General features: G+C 44.9%; 1 protein-coding gene and 1 long non-coding RNA gene across 3 annotated transcripts in view; one reads left to right on the top strand and one right to left on the bottom strand.

The window, feature by feature from the left end:
• The window catches only part of LOC141096209 (uncharacterized), a 33,214-nt gene extending 18,890 nt beyond the window's left edge, over positions 1 to 14,324 (bottom strand). The window contains exon 1 of the long non-coding RNA XR_012233612.1: positions 14,200 to 14,324. This is a non-coding gene — a long non-coding RNA (uncharacterized lncRNA). The remainder of the gene's footprint in view (positions 1 to 14,199) is intronic.
• Positions 1 to 23,001, top strand: part of TTC28 (tetratricopeptide repeat domain 28) — a 616,338-nt gene that overhangs the window by 121,599 nt on the left and 471,738 nt on the right. The window lies entirely within an intron of this gene.

The following is a 23,001-nucleotide window of genomic DNA, read 5'->3' as shown; positions in this document are numbered from 1 at the left end:
GCGCTGGTATGGTTTTGCCGGCGCATGCGCCGAGTGCACAAAAATGCAACAGAGTGCATTTGGCGCACGCCAGAATACAGGACGATTTTCCCTCCTCCTCACTAGTTTCACTTTCCATAGAACACTGTTCAGCGTGTGTCTGGGGGAGGAGCAGCTGCTCTCTGCAGTGAGGCTGCTAGAGGGGGAGGATTTGTTACTGTGTGATGAGGGCTTCTTCATGTGGTCGGGGAGGGCCTGTAGCTATGGAGGGTGGGGTTGTTGCTATAGAGGGCAGGTTTGGAGTAGTAACTAGTTCTCATTTCAATGCCATAACACCCCCCCCTTGGACGTTCTGTTCAGAATATCTAGAAAAACGTGCAAACTAGTGACAGAAAGTAAATTACTTATTGTCATAATTCTGCAGCCAAGATATGTACTGAGATTATGTGAAAAGCCCGGACAACCCCTTTAAGGGAACTTGGGGATGTAAGTTCACATGGACTAGGAATAACATGACAATTTGCATAGTGGCTTGTACACATGTGTAACCAGAGCCTAGCCTGCTATGCTATCCCTAGACATACACTGTAGCTGAGGCCTATGCAATAGGAGATTCCCCTTTTAGGCATCTGTACCACTTAATCAATACTGATTATTGTGTACTGTGTCGCAAATAAAAGTGCATGTTGTAGTGACAACCATCAGACACCTAGGGTCTGGCACTCACCACTGGGCGATATGATGTTTTATCAGCTTGTTGTCTGTTACAGGACAAAATACAAATTTCTTGAGATTAAAAATGATGTAAAATAAAACAGTAACTACAGTACAAATAAAAGGTAAAGTATCTCTATAAACATATTCATATATCTATAACCAATTTTAGTAACAGTAACATTTCTAACCTCATTGACACTTCGGTCTATTGGGCTGATATCCTCTCTAAAATTAAAAGTGGTTCATTGTATTGGGGAAGCATAATTAAAACTCTTCTGTAAATACCAGGATCTCTGGGGTATTTCATTATTCATTTGCATTTTGATGAAATCTAATATATAAAGCTCAAAGTGTGTATGTACAGTGCCTACAAGTAGTATTCAACCCCCTGCAGATTTAGCAGGTTTACGCATTCAGAATTAACTTGGCATTGTGACATTTGGACTGTAGATCAGCCTGGAAGTGTGAAATGCACTGCAGCAAAAAAGAATGTTATTTCTTTGTTTAATTTTTTTTTAAATTGTGAAAAGTTTATTCAGAGGGTCATTTATTATTCAACCCCTCAAACCACCAGAATTCTGTTTGGTTCCCCTAAAGTATTAAGAAGTATTTCAGGCACAAAGAACAATGAGCTTCACATGTTTGGATTAATTATCTCTTTTTCCAGCCTTTTCTGACTATTTAAGACCTTCCCCAAACTTGAGAACAGCACTCATACATGGTCAACATGGGAAAGACAAAGGAGCATTCCAAGGCCATCAGAGACAAGATCGTGGAGGGTCACAAGGCTGGCAAGGGGTACAAAACCCTTTCCAAGGAGTTGGGCCTACCTGTCTCCACTGTTGGGAGCATCATCAGGAAGTGGAAGGCTTATGGAACTACTGTTAGCCTTCCACGGCCTGAACAGCCTTTGAAAGTTTCCTCCCGTGCCGAGGCCAGGCTTGTCTGAAGAGTCAAGGCTAACCCAAGGACAACAAGGAAGGAGCTCCGGGAAGATCTCATGGCAGTGGGGACATTGGTTTCAGTCAATACCATACGTAACGTACTCCACCGCAATGGTCTCCGTTCCAGACGAGCCCGTAAGGTACCTTTACTTTCAAAGCGTCATGTCAAGGCTCGTCTACAGTTTGCTCATGATCACTTGGAGGACTCTGAGACAGACTGGTTCAAGGTTCTCTGGTCTGATGAGACCAAGATCGAGATCCTTGGTGCCAACCACACACGTGACGTTTGGAGACTGGATGGCACTGCATATGACCCCAAGAATACCATCCCTACAGTCAAGCATGGTGGTGGCAGCATCATGCTGTGGGGCTGTTTCTCAGCCAAGGGGCCTGGCCATCTGGTCCGCATCCATGGGAAGATGGATAGCATGGCCTACCAGGAGATTTTGGCCAAGAACCTCCGCTCCTCCATCAAGGATCTTAAGATGGGTCGTCATTTCATCTTTCAACAAGACAACGACCCAAAGCACACAGCCAAGAAAACCAAGGCCTGGTTCAAGAGGCAAAAAATCAAGGTGTTGGAGTGGCCTAGTCAGTCTCCTGACCTTAACCCAATTGAAAACTTGTGGAAGGAGCTCAAGATTAAAGTCCACATGAGACACCCAAAGAACCTAGATAACTTGGAGAAGATCTGCATGGAGGAGTGGGCCAAGATAACTCCAGAGACCTGTGCCGCCTGATCAGGTCTTATAAAAGACGATTATTAGCTGTAATTGCAAACAAGGGTTATTCCACAAAATATTAAACCTAGGGGTTGAATAATAATTGACCCACACTTGTATGTTTAAAATTTATTAAAATTTAACTGAGCAACATAACTTTTTGGTTTGTAAGATTTATGCATCTGTTAATAAATCCTGCTCTTGTGTGAAGTTTGAAGGCTCTAACTTATTTGCATCTTATCAAACCTGCTAAATCTGCAGGGGGTTGAATACTACTTGTAGGCACTGTATGTATTTGTGTATGTATGTATGTGTGTGTGTGTGTATGTCCGGGATAGGCATCCGCACCGTCGCAGCTACAGCCACAAAATTTGGCACAGTCACACGTCTGGACCCCGAGAGCATCCTAAGCTATGTTGTGAAGCAAAATTTTAACCCCGTGCGTTCCAATTCACCAAACAATTTTGCCCCTGTCTACATAATGGGGAAAAAGTGTGTGCTCGTCAAGCCCCGCCCCTCATTATGATGTCATAATGCCCCTATCTACATAATGTGGAAAAAGTGTGTGCGTATCAAGCCCCGCCCCTCTTTATGATGTCATAATGGTTTCCTTGGCGACGCTGATGTCATCATAGGTTGCAAGCCCCGCTGCTCATTATGATGTCATAATGGTTGACTATGGGATGGAGGATGTGTGATGGGTATATGGGCACTGGACTATGAGATGGAGGATATGTATGACGGGTATATGGGCACGGGACTATGGGATGGAGGATGTGTGATGGGTATATGGGCACTGGACTATGGGATGGAGGATATGTATGACGGGTATATGGGCACGGGACTATGGGATGGAGGATGTGTGATGGGTATATGGGCACTGGACTATGGGATGGAGGATATGTATGACGGGTATATGGGCACAGGACTATGGGATGGAGGATATGTATGATGGGTATATGGGCATGGGACTATGAGATGAAGGATGTGAGATGGGTATATGGGCACTCGACTATGGGATGGCGAATATGTATGATGGGTATATGGGCATGGGACTATGGGATGGAGGATGTGTGATATGTATATGGGCATGGGACTATGGGATGGAGGATATGTATGATGGGTATAAGGGCACGGGCCTATGGGATGGAGGATGTGTGATGGGTACATGGGCACTCGACTATGGGATGGAGGATATGTATGATGGGTATATGGGCACGGGCCTATGGGATCATGGATATGTATGATGGGTATATGGGCACAGGACTATGGGATGGAGGATAATTATAATTTGTTATAACTAACCACAGTTAGTTACTATGCCCGGGCAACGCCGGGCTCTTCAGCTAGTATTTACTAAATGCCTTGCAATTCATGTAACATATTCCAAGTGTTACTCCAAGTGTTACATGAAAAGAAAAACTATAGGTCTAGTGAAGTTATCTGCTGACAGCATGTTCTTTCCCCTAGAAGGCATATGTATGCGTATATGACAGTATGATTAATGGTATGACACCTGCTGCTCCATATTGCTCAAAAATGGAATCCTATTACTTTTCATTTATTGCCTCAACCACTTTGATGATAAAAACTACCGGATTTCTGGAAATGTGTCCTTAAAACACACTTTTACAAACAATACAGTGTACGTATTATGTACTGTATGTGTATTGTGAGAATCATGTGGGAATAGTGGATGAGGGCAGGTATATCTCGCCCAGATTCCTTTCCTATGTGGCCTAGTCTGGTCAGTATCGCACCTGCTTGCTAATGAATAATGGGAGGTGGATATAAAAGGATGCCAGGTGGTTGTGTGAGTGTCTCAGCCTGGGAACACAGAGAGCCTGTCTGTGTGAGAGACACACGTGAGTGGAAGCAGTGCCCACTGCAACTGTGGTTTGGCTGGACGGGAGAAGCCCGCCAGTTGGTAGTTAGGTTGTCCATTGTTTAGTTAGTGCCGGACAGGCAAGGATTTGTTTTATGTTTTATTTCCTTTTGCATTGCTTTCACCGTTAATAAACCTGACCCAGGGTCAGTTACACCCGAATCTCAGCTCTGCGCCTGAGTTTCATGCTGAATGCACGTGACCTTTGACCCCAGCAAAGGCGATCCCGGAGTGTTTTATCACATTGTGGTGGAGAACGCGGGCATCACGTTGCAAGCATGAGCATGGAGGACGTGGTGAAAGCGCTGGTACAGTCCACCGCCGTCCAGCAAGAAGCTAATCGGGTGATGATGGCCCAGCTGAAGGAGTTGGTGGACATGACAGTTACCGATCGTTCGCTTCTCCAGCAGGTGGCGCAGCGCTTGGCAAGCTTACCTGAGGTTAACCTGGAAGCCGAGTCGAGAGTGATTCACGTGAGTCGGTACTGGCAGAAGATGACGACAGAAGATGACGTCGAGGCATACCTGACTACGTTTGAACGGACGGCGTTGCGAGAAAAATGGCCGAAGGCAAGATGGGCCGGCCTGATTGCCCCATTTCTTTCCGGTGAGGCCCAAAAGGCTTATTATGACTTAGAGCCTGAAGCTGCGCAGGACTTTGTCAAACTGAAAGCCGAGATCTTGGCCCGGCTGGGAGTGACGACCGCTGTCCGTGCACAGAGAGTGCATCAATGGACTTATCAGCCGGATAAACCACCGCGGTCACAGATGTTCGACCTGATCCACGTGACGAAGATGTGGCTACAACCCGAGGTGTTGACAGCGCCAGAGATAATCCAGAGAGTCGTCATGGACAAGTACCTGAGAGCTCTACCGCCAGCCCTGAGGAAGTGGGTAAGCCATGGAAATCCTACGACGGCAGATCAACTGTTGGATCTGGTTGAACGTTACTCCGTGGCGGAAGGACTCCGAGACGACGCTACCCCACCTCGTTCTTCATCATCTCCACGTGGAACCGGTAAGACTGTTCCAGGGAGTAGGGGAGATGGAAAAATCCCTAAGACAGTGGGGGAGGAAAACGGGACTGCCCGCACTTCGAGGCCGAGAGTAACGAACTATGGTCTAAGCAAGGGGCCCGTTAGGTGTTTCCGCTGCCAAGAGATGGGACATATTGCTGCGAACTGTCCGGTCACTACTGAACCCATGCAGTGCGACGTCACAGACTCTAAAAACCGCATGTCTATGGTTGCACGGGTAGTGAGTGTGAATGCCGGTCAAAAGGATGTGGAAAAACACTTGTGTGATTTAACTGTTGATGGCAAAAATATGGTGGCATTGTTAGACTCGGGAAGTGTGGTAACTCTGGTGAAGGCCAGTCTGGTGTCAGCCCCGACTGGACCATCAGACAAATTTTCTGTTACGTGTGTGCATAGAGACACCTGTTCGTACCTCACCACGGTCATATGCATTACAACTTCCTATGGGTCTGTGCAACATAAAGTGGGACTCGTCCCGGCGTTATTGCATGATGTTATCCTGGGCCGGGATTTTCCCCACTTCTGGCAATTGTGGGAGAATCAGTTGATGCCTTCGGGTAATAGTGTACATGATTCTTCTCCCAGGGCGCGTGTGGATCCCGGACCCCAGGAAGAGGTCTCCCCGGAAGACTCGGGGGAAGAGTCTGCGGGAAATGACCTGCAGTTCCCGTTTTCAGTCATGGCGGTGATACGGAGGAGACCGGGGAAGAGGAGGAGGCTGACAGCCGTCCACCTCCCCGTTTGCCGGATTTAGAAGTTCAGAAAGATGACTTCCAAAGCGAGCAAATAAAGGATCCTACCCTTTCTCAGGCTAGGACAAATGTAAAAGTGATAAATGGGGTACCCGTAGAACCTGGCTCTAGGCTGGCATATCCTTACATGGTTCTGGAGAATGATTTACTCTATCAGATAGAGAAAAAGGGGGAAGATACGGTGCAACTATTAGTCGTGCCAAAACCCTACCGGCGGCAGGTGCTGGACCTGGCCCACGGACATGTGATGGGAGGTCACCTGGGTGTCCAGAAAACCACCGAAAGGATATTACACTGTTTTGTTTGGCCAGGCATGCATCACGATATCCGTGTATATTGTGAGTCTTGTCCTGACTGCCAAGCCTCTGCACCTAAGCCCCGGTTCTGTAGCCCTTTGGTACCCCTACCTATTATTGAAGTCCCGTTTGAGAGGATTGGGATGGATTTAGTTGGGCCCCTTCCACGGTCTGCACGTGGACACCAACATATCCTGGTCATCTTGGATTATGCCACTCGTTACCCGGAGGCCATCCCTTTGCGTAACACGGCCACCAAGACGATTGCCAAGGAACTGGTGCATGTGTTTAGTCGGGTCGGTATACCAAAACAGATACTCACCGACCAGGGGACCCCCTTTATGTCCAGGGTAATGAAGGAGCTCTGCCGATTGTTACAAATCGAACCGTTACGCACATCCGTGTATCACCCTCAAACAGACGGGTTGGTCGAACGGTTCAATAAAACTCTGAAGCAGATGCTGAGAAAGGTGATAGACAAGGATGGGAAGAACTGGGACTATTTACTTCCGTATTTGCTTTTCGCCATCAGGGAAGTACCCCAGTCTTCCACGGGATTCTCGCCTTTCGAGTTATTGTACGCCCGACGTCCTCGCGGACTGTTAGACGTTGCAAAAGAAACCTGGGAGGGTCAGGTCACTCCGTTTAAAACAGTGATAGATCACGTCACACAAATGCAGGACCGTATTGCGGCTGTTATGCCTATCGTCAAAGAACACATGATACAGGCTCAAGGAGCCCAAAAAAGAATCTATGATAGGGGCGCCAAGATCCGTACGTTTGCACCCGGAGATAGAGTGTTGATCCTGGTCCCCACGGTGGACAGTAAGTTCCTGGCAAAGTGGCAGGGCCCCTTTGAGATCAAGGAAAGAGTTGGTGAAGTAAACTACAAAGTATACCAGGCAGGTAAACGGAAACCTGAACAGATTTATCATGTAAATCTGATAAAGCCCTGGAAGGATCGGTCTGCCTTGTCAGCGGAGCTGGCCCGTCCTGTCTGCTCGCATACCGTACCGGAGGTATGGGTTGCAGAGACTCTCTCGGAGCGGCAAAAGACTGAGGTCAGGCAGTTTCTACTTCACAACCAAAAGTTTTTCTCAGAAAAACCCGGGCAGACCACGCTAATAAAACATGACATCGTAACGGAACCTGGTGTCACAGTTCACGTAAAGCCCTACCGAATCCCGGAAGCGCGCCGTGAAGCCGTTTCCCGAGAAGTGAAGGCAATGTTAGAGTTAGGTGTCATTGAGGAATCGCACAGTGCTTGGTCCAGCCCGATTGTGCTAATTCCTAAACCGGACGGCACCACCCGGTTCTGCAATGACTTCAGGAAACTGAATGCGGTCTCAAAATTTGATGCCTACCCCATGCCCCGGGTCGACAAGTTAATAGATCGGTTAGGAAAAGCCCGGTATGTTACGACCCTAGACCTAACAAAGGGGTATTGGCAGATCCCTCTGGTGGAGGCTGCCAGAGAAAAGACAGCATTTGCTACCCCAGAAGGTCTATTTCAGTATGTGTATATGCCGTTTGGACTGCACGGAGCACCGGTGACCTTCCAGAGACTGATGGATCGAGTCCTGAGGCCACATAGGCAGTACGCTTCGGCCTATTTGGACGACATTGTCATTTACAGCTTGGACTGGGAGACTCATCTCCAGAAAGTACAAGCTGTGATTGACGACCTGTGGGAGGCAGGTCTAACCGCGAACCCCAAGAAATGTCACATCGGGCTAGAAGAAGCCCGGTATTTGGGGTATGTAATTGGGAGGGGTGTTGTTAAACCCCAGGTTGATAAGATTCAGGCGGTTCAGGACTGGCCACAACCTGTCAACAAGAAGCAGGTGCAAGCCTTCCTGGGGATCGCCGGTTATTATCGCCGGTTCATACCCAATTTTGCAGCCATCGCTACCCCCCTGACGGATCTTACAAAAGGGAAAGACTCCGTCATGATTAAATGGAGTTTAGCGGCTGAAGAAGTCTTCCATAGCCTAAAACGGGCACTTTGCTCTCAGCCCGTACTGGTGACTCCGGACTTCCGCAGTGAGTTTGTGGTACAAACGGATGCCTCTGATACCGGTATCGGGGCCGTACTCTCACAAGTGAGGGACAGAGTGGAACACCCAGTCCTCTATCTCAGCAGGAAGCTGAATAAACACGAGCAAAGGTATGCAGTCGTAGAAAAAGAGTGCCTCGCCATTAAGTGGGCTCTAGAGGCCCTCAAATATTACCTGGTGGGCCGAAAGTTCAGGCTGATCACTGACCATGCCCCTCTCAAGTGGATGCACTTGAACAAGGAACGAAATAGCCGGGTGACCCGGTGGTTCCTTGCCCTGCAGGCCTACACTTTTACGGTGGAGCACCGCCCAGGGGTACAGATGGGAAATGCAGATGCCCTGTCCCGAGTGCACTGTTTGGCGGGTGTCATTGCTCGACCGGAGTGGTCTGAGCAGAAGGGGGGGATATGTGAGAATCATGTGGGAATAGTGGATGAGGGCAGGTATATCTCGCCCAGATTCCTTTCCTATGTGGCCTAGTCTGGTCAGTATCGCACCTGCTTGCTAATGAATAATGGGAGGTGGATATAAAAGGATGCCAGGTGGTTGTGTGAGTGTCTCAGCCTGGGAACACAGAGAGCCTGTCTGTGTGAGAGACACACGTGAGTGGAAGCAGTGCCCACTGCAACTGTGGTTTGGCTGGATGGGAGAAGCCCGCCAGTTGGTAGTTAGGTTGTCCATTGTTTAGTTAGTGCCGGACAGGCAAGGATTTGTTTTATGTTTTATTTCCTTTTGCATTGCTTTCACCGTTAATAAACCTGACCCAGGGTCAGTTACACCCGAATCCCAGCTCTGCGCCTGAGTTTCATGCTGAATGCACATGACCTTTGACCCCAGCAAAGGCGATCCCGGAGTGTTTTATCACAGTATATATATATATATATATATATATATATATATATATATATATGGAAGTAGAACCATTTTAGTCCGAATGGAAATAACAGGCTTGTAATACAAAGTCTTACATGCCATTTATGATCTGCATAGCTATGATCTATGGTGAGAAAATAACTACCAGTAATGCAAAGGCATAATATTAGATAAAACAGCAATGCAGTGGAAGTGGCCTGCAGCCAAATTCATTTATCCTATACAACATAAACCAGTACTTTCTGATACTTATATAGGGGTATAACACCTTTTTTTTCTCTGGTCAGACCTTTCAGACCAATGTTGATCCTAATCTCATTGTGTAAATGGTGAGATTATGTGATTGAAATTTAAAGGTGTCCATTCATCTTTAATAGCTGCCAGGTCAACTGCTTGTTCTATCAACATTTAACTCTCCTGACTCCCCACATACACATTAATACTTAAGCCCCCGTCACACATAGCGATCTCGCTAGCGAGATCGCTGCTGAGTCACAAGTTTTGTGACACAACAGCGATCTCACCAGCGAGATCGCTGTGTGTGACACTTCTCAGCGACCGGCCCCCCTGCCGGGTATCGCTGATCATCCTGGAATGGCCAGGACATTTTTTTGATCGCTGGTCTCCCGCTGGCCAGCACGCATTGCTGCGTGTGACAGGCGGGAGACCAACGATCAGCGAGCTGCCGCTGGTAACTAGGGTAAACATTGGGTTTCTAAGCAGTGCGCAGCGCTTAGAAACCCGATGTGTACCATAGTTACCAGCGCGCTGGTTCAGAGAGCTAGTAACCAAGGTACACATCGGGTTTCTAAGTGCCGCACGCTGCTTAGAAACCCGATGTGTACCTTGGTTACCAGCTCCCTGCACCAGCACGCTGGTAACTAAGGTACACAGTGGGTAACAAAGCGACGTGCGTCGTTTGTTACCCGCGTGTCGCTGGTGCTGATCGCTGGTGAAGCTGACTGTTTGACAGCTCACCAGCGATCATGTAGCAACACACCAGCGATCCTGACAAGGTCATATCGTTGTCGGGATCGCTGGTGCATCGCTATGTGTGACGGGGCCCTTAGCCTAGCTGGTCATGCATGTGTTCTCAATAGGGACAGGGGTGTAAGCCACCGTTTATCTCCTGATGGGGAAGAAAAGGATTAGACATTGCAATGAATCATGCATGATCCTTCTTTCACCAGCATTATTTTTTAGGGGAGAGTCAGGAGGCCAAAAACACATTAGAGGATAGGCTGTTCCCACAAAAATGCCAGTTTCAACAAATGTTAATCTCATTTGTTTTTCCAACCAAAATAACACGTTTGACCGATATTAATTTAATTTGTAAATTAATGTACTGTAGAGCCATTGTTACTGCATGTATGGCAATATAGTACATATATATGGCATCATATAATTCCGGTGCTTTCCTCACTTTTAGGGTAGAAGATCTATCTGTGGTATCTGCGCATGCTAAGACATACCCATGCATTTCTATGATGAAGTAGTGTGTCTCTGTACATCGCTGTTTTTTCTGCTTACAATGCATACTGACAGTGTGCTCTCTTACCAGCTCGTCACTTCTCACCAGAGCCGATGAGAGATCGCACTGTCACTGTGCATTGCTCAGTGACAGAAATCTACTGAGCATATGTTGTAATTGACAATCGTTCGGTAGAGCAGGGACTAACCCATCCCCAATACGAACGTCACCGATGATACTTCGTTTCAGGGTGGGGGCAGAGGATGCCCCCTGATGATGGCTTGTTTGAGTATCCAAGCATGCACTAGAGATTTTCAAAGTATCATCAAACAAGAAGAAAGTAAAAAAATAAATAAAGCACTTAGATAAGAAGGAATGATAGGGAATTCTAATTAAAGTACATTAGAAAAGATATTAGATTATCACGTTACATAGACATAAATTTAGGATTAAAATAAATGTTAGCTTCACAACACCCCTTTAATTTTGTTATTCAAGATTAAATAAATGAAAAACTCAAGAAATGTAGCTGAAAGTAGTAAAATTGTCCTTTGAAGCCAGACTGGTGCAGACAGGGTGAAGAGGCGGTTCTGATGCCGATCGGTTGTAGGGAAGCCTTGTTGCCATCATGTTTGCGCACTTAGGCCGGGTTAATCTAATATATAAAGCTCAATGTGGGTGTGTATGTATGTATGTGTCACGTTACCGTCAGACGGGAGGCCTGCTGTTCCGCCCTCAGCCACTAGGAGGCGACGGACTGTCACGCCGCCCTCGGGCTCGGGGCATGTTGTCCAGGCTTCGGCCACCAGGAGGCGCCGGACTGACACATCGCCGTTGAACTCGGGGCCTGTTGTTCCTGCCTCGGTCACTGGGAGGCGCCGTGGTTCACGCCCGAGTGATGGCGACAACAGTGAAAGGGAGAGATGACCTGATCCCTCAAATACTTTGGGACTGGGCTTGCAAGCCGCTGGATATATTCTTGGTTCCCCTGCGTGCTACTTTGTGATTCTATAATTAACTCTGACCTCAGCCTGGATTCTGACTATTCTATTGCCTGCTGTTTTCGTACCTTTGCCTTACTGCCGACTACTGACGCTGACCTTGGCTTGGATTCCCTGACCTCTCTTCTGCCTGCTGATTCTGTACCTCTGCTATTCTCCAGGTTTGTGACCTTGGCCTGGATATTCGACTCTGCTACTGCCTGCCGTTTTTGCACCTCTACCGCTCGCCTGGTTTCTGACTACGTTTTTGGCTCCCTTCCTGCTTTTCTATTGGCGACCGTCCTGCTCTGGCGCACTGCTCCTATTCCGACAGCGCCTCCTGGGCTCTGCTGTAAATCCAGATCCCTGTATAGGGGTAAAGGGTATCGGGGTTACTCGGGGCGCTGTCTTTTCGCTGCCCAGACTTGCAGACGGACGTTACAGTATGTATGTATGTATGTATGTATATATGTCCGGGATTGGCATCCGCACCGTCGCAGTTACAGTCACAAAATTTGGCAAAGTCACACGTCTGGACCCCAAGAGCGTCATAGGCTATGTTGTGAGGCGAAATTTTAACCCCGCGTGTTCCAATTCACCAAACAATTTTGCCCCATCTACATAATGGGGAAAAAGTATATGTATGTATTGGCATCTGCACCGTCGTAGCTACAGCCACAAAATTTTGCACAGTCACACGTCTGGACCCCGAGAACATCATAGGCTATGTTGTGAGGCCAAATTTCAACCCCGCGCATTCCAATTGATCAAACAATTTTGCCCCTATCTACATAATGGGGAAAAAGTGAAAGGAAAAGTGTTGGAGGCAAATTGACAGCTGCCAGATGTAAACAAGGGGGACTTAAAGAATGAGAGCGATGGCGCCAAACAGTATATACCGTACAGTTGCTAAGGTGGGGCCCTGACATGGGATACAAAATGCACCAAAATGCACACAAAATGCGCCACACAATACCACGTGCTTCAACACATATACCACCCTCAGCACACATTTCACCACACATACTCCAACGTCACCACATAAAAGTCGAAACACAAAAGTCGCCACTCAAAACTCGCCACGCTGTCCCAGAGCTGTTTAAAAGATGAAAAATGAGCTGTGATTGGTTGCTATCAGCAACAGTTTTCTTTGTTGACAGTTGTGGTAACTGAGGCCTATTATTCTTATCATTTCTATGGTGTTATCGTCCTTCTGTAAAGCTGGAAATAACCCAATTTATTACCATGTCAACACAGACCACCCTCTGACACAGACTGCAGGGGGACCCCGGATCACACATAATAGCTCAGCAGACAGTATCACACAGGATAGGATTAGATACACGGTTCAGCACTGTATCACACAGGATAGGATTAGATACACAGCTGAGCAGACTATCACACAGGATAGGATTAGATACACAGCTCAGCAGTAAGTATCACACAGGATAGGATTAGATACACAGCTGAGCAGACTGTATCACACAGGATAGGATTAGATACACAGCTCAGCAGTCAGTATCACACAGGATAGGATTAGATACATGGCTCAGCAGGCAGTATTACACAGGATAGGAATAGATACACGGCTCAGCAGGCAGTATCACACAGAATAGGATTAGATACACAGCTCAGCAGTCAGTATCACACAGGATAGGATTAGATGCACGGTTTTTATGTGCAATATAATCATTATAATTTGTTATAACTAACCACAGTTGGATACTATGCCCAGGCAATGCCGGGCTCTTCAGCTAGTATTTGTATATTTGTTAAGCTGATGTTTCTGTTCTTCTTCATGCATTAATCTGCATGGAATGATTGCGATCAATTCTCATCCGCTATGTGCGAATCCACATTACTTTGCAATGACTGAGATGACAGATGAAACAATTGAAGTGACAGATGATATTAGTGTAAAACATTTTTTTGTGACATAAAGGAAAACATTTCACAAATTCATCCATTGTCATAGCAGAGGACAATAAAATGCGCTGTGACACCTACTCATTCATTCAACACAGGTCCTCCTTTTCAGCATCTTTAAAAAAAACACGGGAATCATCAGAAAATTGATAGCCAGCTTTCTTTATCATATAGTTTAAATCTGTAGCATTTACAGCATTGAAGTTGCCTTCAGTTTACGCCAAGATGGCTGTAGATGCCTTTGTAAAGCACCGCATAATGTTACTTAGAAATGTTATCTACTAATTAACCCTACAGTCAACTATTTCAATGATTTTGGAGTCACAACACCCTTCCGAAACATTAACTAAGATGACATTTCAAGATTCACGTCAAAGAAGGTAAATAGGAAGGGATTGAAACGCAGGGTTCACTCCTTGGAGATCACAGATTAATGAGAGGACCTTCATGTTTGATCTGTTTAGGGATTCGAGGAGCTTAGAAGAAATTCTCAGTGGGGATGATATCAAAAACTTCTATCAAGTAAAGAGAAAAAAAAAAAAACAGATGGCAATTACTTACCCAACAAAGAGCGATAGATATGCATTGATGTAAATGTGGATAGCAATGTTTCATTTTTTGAGACTAACATCTTCCTCATTAAAACGACTCAAAAAGGGACCCAAAAAATATGTAGAATACTGTAATAGGTTCAAGCGCGGTAATCGTGTCCATGAAAAGGGAGGTACATGTTTACTAAGTAGAATGTGAGAGTGCGAAGTTCATTTATCCACGACTATCAGGGCAGCGTTTTATTTCTTTTATATCTTAACTATTTATTTACCAGCTGACGTATCCATTAATTGGAGGCTGTGTCGGCTTCCCTATCCTGGCTCCTGTATACTGGTCATACTTAGACAAAAAAAGGCTCTTTTGTTTAGTCTCCATCTAACTAATAGAGTGTTATAAAAAATAAAGAAAGAAATTGAGTCATAGACACGTTTAACGTTAAACATAAGCTAAGAATGTGATGTAAAAAGGGCCTACATCAACTAAAGTCCAGAAAATACTTAAATGGCTTGTCCCAACTAGGCTTGTTGCTACTTGCGCACAGAAAAGGTTTAGTTCCTCTATGTGCCTACTATCTATTTGCCTATATTACAGTTGTATAAAATAGGTAAAATCAGATACAGCATAGGTGATAACTTGCTGATCACTCGGAGCTCCACTATTCCCGATAAGGGTGCTCTGAAATGTCCCGTTAGTGACATGGTGTCATGGACATGCAATTACAGGAGCCCTTTAGAGCCCTGTCCTCTGGATTGATGTCAGTCCCATAGCAAACTGCAAGTTGTCTACTGTTAGGTGGATAGGCGTTAACTAGCTGACTAGAACTCCTTTATGTTTAGGAAACAGATGATGTTTTTCAATATGACAAATCCCAGCGCGAAATGATGGAAAACGCCAACATTTGTTGTTTTACCAGTATTATAGTTGACAATATATAGGAAATACAGGGAAAACATTTTCTAATGCTATATCAATACATCAGTACCCTGAGGTCTTTATAAAGAGGGGCTCCGAATATTCATCATGTGCAGATAACTCCACCAATGAGTGCAGCTGAATGTAATAAATCCTATGAGCGCTATGAAACGTATAGCACGTCATTATCAGTAATATGGGGTCAAGAGTTGAGGTGTTTGAACCTCGAGTAGCAGAATTGCCCGATCTCTCTGTTCTTAATAAAGCTGTGTTTTTGCTACATGTCCTTATTATTATAATTATCAAAACTAGACAAGGTCAATTTTCCCTGGAGTGCAGGGATCAGGCCTTATTCTGTTTCCCTCTGGAAATTCCACTGAGCGTATTTAGAATACTCAGAAAGCCAAACATGGCCTGGTTCTGGTCTCTGAGCGCTGATAGATCATATTCTCCTGGTTCCTGACGTGCTGCATTGCTTTGAAAGCAAATTAAATAGATCAGTGAGTCTTCCCTAATGCAGACTGGGGGATGGATGAAAGCGTAGTGTGATATACAGACGGCGTGGTAGAAAATACACTTACATCAGCAATGATGTTATCTGTTTTTACAATGATGCAATGGCCTTTTCTCATTCCAACACATTCGCTACTTCCCCAAAGGTCTTAATGAGTTATTGATATTATTGTGTTTGGAAGTGTCTGAATCCAGCGATTATATTCACTCCTGCTGTCTTTGAGTCAAGCAGTTTAACACATGTTCATGGACAACCATCATTTTGCCCTATTCCTTCCATGTATCCCTTAATCCATGGCAATTTGGGCAACACTACATTACGCGCTGGGTTTGTATGTTCTTCATGTGTTTCCATATATGAATTCGGTGATATATCGTTTGTGTGTGTGTTTTCGACTTCTTTGTACAGATTAGTCAAGAAACGTATTTTACTCTGAAAGGTCTAGAAACCTGAGATGGAATGGCGGCTTTTATTGTGATGAACGCACAAGTCATCTCAGGAATGGAGGTGAAATTTTACATTCAATCACAGGATGACTTTTACAACCAGGTAAATCCCATCTACCAATGGCAAATATATTGAAGCATTAGTAGATCAGTATCAATCATAAGGCATTTATAGGCCATGAATATGTAAGCTCGTTCTGCGGTCTTGATGTTTGTTGAGAGTCGTCTTTTGTAGAAAGCCCACAGCTAGCCTAAGGATGGCATTGACTGATGTTTTGAAAGCTCTTTAACATACTGTGAGCATCAGAGGTGTGTGAAAAGTAGCTCTGTTATTACAGACACATGACAAACCAGGGGGGATCTATGGACATATGTTTCATCTCATCAATGAAAATAACTTCCAGCTAGAATATAGAATATAGCAAATGTCTGTTCCTTGTGGCGTATTGTAAGTATATTGAAAATCTGTTTGACAGAATTCATTTTTGTACAGCTTTGTTGTATTTTATATTTAGAAAATGAGATATTTATCATGAGCTAACATCCGGTACCTTCCCTTCTGATTTCAAACATGCCACAATCACGCCTATCCTTAAAAAGCCAACCCTCGACCCATCCAATATGTCCAGCTATCGCCCAATATCGTTGCTCCCATTCGCTTCCAAACTCCTGGAACAGCACGTCCACGCTGAACTTTCCTCCCACCTATCAACTAACTTGCTCTTTGACAATCTACAATCTGGTTTCCGCCCCCATCACTCCACTGAGACAGCCCTGACCAAAATTACTAACGACCTACATACAGCCAAATCAAATGGACAATACTCTATACTCCTGCTTCTAGACCTGTCCTCTGCATTCGACACAGTTGACCACTGCCTTCTACTACAGATCCTCTCCTCCTTTGGCATCAAAGGCCTTGCTCTATCCTGGATCTCCTCATACCTTTCCAACCGCACATTCAGCGTCTCCCACTCCCACACCACCTCCTCATCCCACCCTCTCTCTGTTGGAGTCCCCCAAGGCTCTGTTTTAGGACCCCTACTCTTCTCAATCTATACACTTGGTCTGGGGCAACTCATAAAGTCCCACGGATTCCAGTACCACCTTTATTCTGATGACACTCAGATCTTCCTCTCTGGCCCAGACATCACCTCTCTGCTGTCCAGAATCCCAGAGTGTCTATCAGCCATATCCTCCTTCCTCTCCTCTCGCTTCCTCAAGCTCAATGTGGACAAATCTGAACTCATCATCTTTCCTCCATCTCACAGATCTTCCTTACCCGACCTAGCTATAACAATTAATGACATCACACTTTCCCCAGTACCGGAAGTCCACTACCTCGGAGTAACCTTTGACTCTGCCCTGTCCTTCAAACCGCACATCCAAGCTCTTTCTACCTCCTGTCGCCTCCAGCTCAAAAATATTTCCAGAATCAGTCCTTTCCTCAACCCTCAATCTACTAAAATTCTTGTGCATGCCCTCATCATCTCCCGCCTCAACTACTGCAACATCCTTTTCTGTGGTCTCCCTGCTAACACCCTCGCACCTCTCTAGTCCATCCTTAACTCTGCTGCCCGACTAATTCATCTCTCTCCTCGCTACTCCTCCGCTTCTCCCCTCTGCAAATATCTTCACTGGCTCCCATTCCCTCAGCGTATCCAGTTCAAATTACTAATACTGACCTACAAGGCCATCTATAACCTGTCTCCCCCATATGTCTCTGAACTAATCTCCCGATACCTTCCCTCACGTAATCTCCGGTCCTCCCAAGACCTTCTTCTCTCCTCCACAGTTATTTGCTCCTCACCCAACCGCCTCCAAGACTTCTCCCGAATTGCCCCTATTCTCTGGAATTCTTTGCCCCAACAAGTCCGACTATCAACCACATTTGGATCCTTCAGACGGAACCTGAAAACCCACCTCTTCAAGAAAGCCTACAGCCTGCAATGACCCCGCTACCTCCTTCTCTCTCACCACTACCGGTGATATCACCTCAACCAACACTGGAACTGCTGCAACCCACCAACCTACTGTCTCCTTCCCCACCATCCTGTAACATGTAAGCCCGAAAGGGCAGGGTCCTCTCTCCCCTCTGTATCAGTCCATCATTGTTAGTTTGTTTACTGTAAGTGATATCTGTAATTTATATGTAACCCCTTCTCATGTACAGCACCATGGAATCAATGGTGGTATATAAATAAATAATAATAATGAGCTTTTAATAGTATTACTTATTAGGGGAGGTTTGTGTTTTCCGACCCGCTAAGATCTTCTGTTGCATATTCCATCAAAAGTGCTAATTTTTTCCAGTAAAATGACGGCCACATTGACGGAAACCCGACAGACGCCAAAAGTAGTCAGTGAGGTCTGTTGGACGCGGTAGGTTCCAGTACTGTTGTTGTTTTTATTTTTATATTCATATAATGGAACAGAAGAACATGAGTAAAAGCACAGGTGTGAGTTTAGCTTTTTGAAGAACAGTTGCAGCTCATTGTGAAAAGCCATTACATATGTCTGTTTTCAACTTGTTGGTTAAATTCAAAGAAGATAGTGATCCTGTGACGTAGCAGCGATATTGCTAGCGATATCGCTTAGTGTGACAGGCCCTTTAGATTAGTTACTATATTCCCTGTAAAATAAAAACAGGATGTACCCAGGGCTGGGTCTTCCGATGCTTGCTTGACATTGTTATGTTAAGTGGGCCCTGCAAACAATCATCAGCCATTAATCGGTCTCTTCAGTCGATGGGACAGCAGTCATTAATTGGTCACGTAGTCGATGGGAGGTATGTGTCACAGAGATGGCTTGTCTCTGTGATGTAACCCGGAGTATTTTTGCATGAAAGCACTCAGAGGTTCGTTTGTTGCCCTTGGTCCAGATTGCGGGTAGCTATGAGAGATGGGCTGGTCTGGCTACCCACATATCTCACATCTGCATGTGGTTAACAGCCTACATCATGGAAGCTGTTTGGTACATAGTCTGTGTGTTGGGAGGAAGAAGGCCTCCTGTGTGTGGGGCTCCAGACCGAACCTGAGTACTGAACATTATTCCAGCCTGTGTGCCCACAGACCTGGTGGAGCAGAGCCCTGCTATGTAAATTTTGTACTTTGTTTTTCCTGATATAAAGGCTGTTTACTTTCTGTTGTTGCTTATGGGTTTATGAATCAATAAACCCACATGAACTTTTAAAAGGAACAAGGCTCCCATTTTCCTCCCGTCACACCCAAGTGAGTACAATCCCTACACTGCTTTCCAATGAAACTGCTGCTGGTCTCTCTCTTCCTTAAGACGTCAGAGTTTTGTTCAAAGGAAGTAAGAGTGAAATGGAGTATTAGCGGCTGCTGATTGGCTGCAGGGCTCGCGTGACATAACAATGTCACACAAGCCCCAGGAGACCATTTAGTGATGCCGGCCATGGAGGTGTGAGTACATGCTGTTTTTATTTTATAAGGTGGAATATAGTAATTAAGAAGAGGTTGTCTGAGTAATGGACAACCCATTTACAGTTGATGAAATGGAACGATTTCAACCAAAATGATCTTTCGTCGTATAAAAACTTGAGAAAGAGCAATAGCCAACAGATCTGAAACTGTGTTCTTTTCAAATGAAGTCAGCTGTTTTTATCACAAAAGTTGAAAGAAAGGGTATTTATGAATGATCAAAGAATATTCCCAGAATGACCATTAATTTGTTGGTCAGCGTTTCTGAACATTGAATCTCAGTTTCATCCACTATAATGGGCAGTATGGACTAACATGGACATGGCCGTTTTGTCACTACAATCATTTGTTGAACAGCAGCATACAGTAGTTTAAAGGGGTTGTCCACTACTTTAAATTAACCCTCCATTGTATCCCCCCGGGGCCCCTAATGAATTTTGTAAATACCTTGTGTTGCTTATACTGCCTGTGAGCGGCGCTATCCGTGGCCTCTCACAGGCAGCACGTGACCCAGCACTGACGTCACGACAAGTGAGACGTGACTCAGTGCTGGGTCCCTGCTGTGGATGCTGGGTTGTGGGCGGGGTTACTCCCGCGTCACACCCAGCATCCACCATGTGCTTTCTCAATGAATGGGCGCGTGGTGGATGCTGGGCGTGACACGTGGGGATAACCCCGCCCACAGCCTGGCAGACCGCGCGGAAGGAGGAAGAGGTACCCCGGCTGCTGCCAGCACTTGTCGGGACGTCAGCGGAAGCAAGAGCCGGCTGCAGCCAGGGGTCATGTGCTGCCTGTGAGTGGCCAGCGATAGCGCGACTCACAGGCAGTATAGGCAACATGAGGTATTTTCAAAATTCATTAGGGGCCCCGGGGGGATACATTGGGGGGTTAATTTAAAGTAGTGGATAACCACTTTAATCTAAAATGTATGGTGGCCTTCAGTCTTTTTTATAACCCCCTTGATGCTCAGGAAGGACTTGTTACATTTTAGAGTCAATATCAGGGGTCATGGTACTTTTAATATTTTGATATTTGTATAATAGAAATGATTATACAATACCCGTCAGCTGTCTATCTATGGTTAGAGATGGTTAGTCTACCTTATCCAATTAGGGTCGCATGACTACATTTGACCAGAAACCTGGAATACGCTTCCTTATCTATATGGCTGATTGCAGTGACAAAACGTTATGTAGCCCAATGAAGGTTTCCAGAGCGTACGTGCAGTATTTCATAGTCATTTAGCACGCTACCATTAATACTCTAAGCAATTCTCACAGTACAGTGTATTGAGTTGAGCAAATACCAGTGCTAACTTTGTGGGTTTTAGTAATATGGTCATAGAGATATATCACCTTTTAGATGGATATTTCTTCTGCCCATAGCCAGGACTATTAGATATGCTTATTTTTACCCTTGGAAAGGATGCATTGATATGATCACTCTGCAGTCTTTGTATAATGCCGATGAAGCATACAAACTCTTACTTTGTGTGTGACCATGTTCCATTTCATGTATTGCTGGCATGCTGCCCAGATTTATGCCCACCAATCCCCTTGGCAAGGTGCTGGCCCCTTGCCCAGCATAATGTAACAAAATTGTTTCTCCTCCTGTTAACATTATACTGACTATGGCCCTTCCAGATTTTATCCATGTATTGGCTGCATTACTTGCCAGCTGTTCCTTTCTCCGTAATACACCAACATAAAGTTGGATGAGCAGAACTAAGGCGCTATTTAGGTAAGAGTAGAGAGCGGGCACACTCTCTCTTTATTACAAGGCAAAGATATATCCAGATGGACACTACTTATGATACAATTTGTATAAAAACACTACAGGCTTGTTTCTGGAGAAACCTTGTGGTCCTAAAATATGGTTTTCTGCAGATAGTTGATCTCATTTACATTCTTGACATGTGGTAGGAAGAGAGATGATTTGGCACAAATAATTATGGGCATTGTCCTATTCACCGATTCCAAGAAACTAGCATTTACCAGGCATCTAATTACCGATCAGCTAAATCGCTATTAGTAATAACTTCTGCACGATTACTGACCAAATAATGTGGGTGATAGCCTCCAATATAATAATATATTACCAGCGAATATGACTCTGTGCAGCATTTAGGAAAGGGAAAGGAGTCATTTCATCATGTTAAGAATGTATTAAGGATAAGTTCATTAACAAATGCAGCATGTAATGAACGCAAATCAACAGTTTAAATAATGTATCACCAATCTTGGAAGTAAGGTAGCATTGTCAATTATGCCTGTAGGCTTTTTATGACACCATTGCCAAGCTCTGAGATTGCATTTTTCCCTTAAGATCACAGAGCATTGAGAAAGCCTATTTGTGGATATTTAAAGTAAAGATCGAGAAACCACGTAGCTGCATGTCATAATAATAAGGCTGAAGTCAATCTAAGAAATATGATTTCAATCCATCATTACCCAACAAAAAGGAAAAAAATGCAAGGATCCCATTAGAAGAACCAAGAAATATAAGCTTCTGTAAAGGATTGTCGTATATTATTATTTTACAATATTAGATACACTCCTTATCTCAGGTGTATACTCCAACTCTATGCCTGTAGGGTTGTAAAAATCTGTAATTTACAGCAATTACAAAGATACCCTCTTTATATGTACTAAAAAAATCTGAACCCGGCTGTGTGTCCTACTAGCTGGGCTCAGTCTTTCCCAGCTCTTATCCACATGCACGTCACTTGACAGCTGATAAAGTTTTTAATATTAGAGGTTAGGACCGTTGTATTAGGGTCACCGTAACGTGGTGGGATTGCTTTTGCATTTTTTTCATTAAAATTAAGTGAACTAAGTACCCCATATTATTTTCATGCACGATTACTGTTTATTCATTTACTGCAGGGTACTTGCTTATTATGTTTCTATCTTGGGTTTTATACAGCATGGAGTTGGGAAAGCTGCCTAAAAATGATGACTTGGCCAAAATACTTTCTAGCCTAATAATTATGCACATGGTGTAAAGTTTTCAGTTTAATGGAACCCAAAAAGGAACTTTTTCCTCAATAAAATATCACTAAGGCCGGAGTCACACAAAACGGTCGAATGCAATGCGATAAAAAATCGCATTGCATTTGAAGCCATGTTATTCTATGGGGCAGCTCACATCATGCGATTTTTTATCGCATCCGATCCTCGGACCAAGACAATCGCAGCATGCTGTGATTGTCACCAATTTTCGGATCGGATTCCCCAATGCAAGTCTATGGATGCGATAAAAAAACGCATGGAAAAGGCACCAAACGTGTGACTTGCCATTAAATCGCAAGACTTCTCCAGGTCTATAGGATAGTGCATCAGGCATTGGCATTGGATGTCAATTTGATGCTTAGATGCGATTAAAATTGGTTCCTTGCCGGAAAATGGGATGACAGACGGATCCCTGGACAAGAATTCTTTGTGCGATTTCGTACCATTAAAATGGGACCGATTTTTTAATGGTTGTGTGTGACTCC

This window comes from Dendrobates tinctorius, unplaced genomic scaffold (assembly GCF_039654945.1).
Source record: "Dendrobates tinctorius isolate UK_male_01 unplaced genomic scaffold, ASM3965494v1 ptg000073l, whole genome shotgun sequence".
Lineage (NCBI taxonomy): Eukaryota > Metazoa > Chordata > Amphibia > Anura > Dendrobatidae > Dendrobates > Dendrobates tinctorius.
Note: the sequence above shows the minus strand (reverse complement) of the source record. Positions and strands in the feature narration are given on the sequence as shown.